General features: G+C 44.3%; 1 non-coding gene across 1 annotated transcript; it reads left to right on the top strand.

Moving 5' to 3' along the window:
* Window positions 1-936: 936 nt before the first annotated feature.
* Window positions 937-1,043, top strand: LOC148678196 (U6 spliceosomal RNA). The gene has a single exon (XR_015940431.1). It is a non-coding gene; the product is annotated as a U6 spliceosomal RNA (small nuclear RNA).
* Window positions 1,044-1,405: the final 362 nt, after the last annotated feature.

The following is a 1,405-nucleotide window of genomic DNA, read 5'->3' as shown; positions in this document are numbered from 1 at the left end:
CCGAAATCTAAATCTGGAAATCAATTTTTGTTAACTATCATGTGTGTTGCTACAAGGTTCCAAGAAGCAATTCCACTTAGAAAAATTACTGCTTCTAGTGTTGTTAAGGCACTCATTAAATTCTTTTCAACGATTGGCTTACCAAAAATAGTACAGTCTGATCGAGGCACACATTTTTTATCTAGACTTTTTGCACAAGTATTACAGTCTTTAGATATCATACATCGGGTGTCAAGTGTATACCATCCTGAAAGTCAGGGAGCTCTTGAAAGATTTCATCAAACAATGAAATCTATATTAAGAAAGTACTGTTATGAAACAGGAAAAGATTGGGATGAAGGCATTCCATTGATATTATTTGCGGTCTGAGAATCTATACAAGAATCTCTGGGTTTTAGTAAAGCAGAACTTGTATTCGGACATACTGTTAAAGGTCCATTAAAAGTGTTTAAAGAGAAAATGTTAGACATTGGAGAAAATCCTAAAACAAATGTATTAACATATGTAAGTAAATTGCGAGAGGGCTTTCATTATGCCAGTCACTCTATGTTCCTTGGTCATAGCGGTGACTTGCTCCCTTCCCCCTCCTTTTTCAGAGCTTGGCTTGCTTAGGGGAAGTCCCGCCTTCTTCTTTGTGTCCCTAGCCATTTGCCGTCCAATGGCTGTGTGCTGAATCAGATGCCGCAGACATTTCCCAGGGTGCTCCTCTGCATCATACCAAGAGCTATGTCTTTTCAAAAATTCGGCCCTTGACAAACACCACCAACTCTGAATAGTCAGCTGCTTATGACAAAGGCGTGAAGAGTGAATTCAGATGGTAAAAGTTTGATACGGAAGACATAGCTTAAATTACCCTCCCACACACAACTCACACCACGGAAGGGAACACCTCCCAGGTGCCGTGGCACCTATACGGCCAGTCGGCCCCCACTAGCTGTGCTTGCTTCGGCAGCACATATACTAAAATTGGAACGATACAGAGAAGATTAGCATGGCCCCTGCGCAAGGATGACACGCAAATTCGTGAAGCGTTCCGTATTTTGGAGCTCGCTTCTTAGGAGACCACGGCTCAGCACCACTGCTTAGCGCTTCGAAGTAGGTTTATGTACATTGCCATGTGTGCATCGTCATCTTTGGTTTTGTTGTATTTTTAGGCATTCAAAGCTGGTAGTAAAGGGCTGGAATGAAGTTTCTAGGCCTCTGCTCTCGGGCTGGGTGAGGAAAACTCTACTTGATCAGAGCACGATTGAGATGCCTGCGGTGTCTTCACCTGGCATGGTCTCTGCCGCAAAGTCCACTGCCATCTCAACCTCACGGTTAAACGGTGTGAGGGCTGGCTGGGTGCTTGAGTCGCGCTCTGCGGTGAATTTCGGATGTTTGCGGCTTCTGGAGATGACCGTGGCAG

This window comes from Lepisosteus platostomus, chromosome 1 (genome assembly GCF_059453375.1).
Source record: "Lepisosteus platostomus isolate fLepPlt1 chromosome 1, fLepPlt1.hap1, whole genome shotgun sequence".
Classification (NCBI taxonomy): domain Eukaryota; kingdom Metazoa; phylum Chordata; class Actinopteri; order Semionotiformes; family Lepisosteidae; genus Lepisosteus; species Lepisosteus platostomus.
The sequence above is the reverse complement of the archived record's forward strand: the minus strand, read 5'-3'. Positions and strand labels throughout refer to the sequence as shown.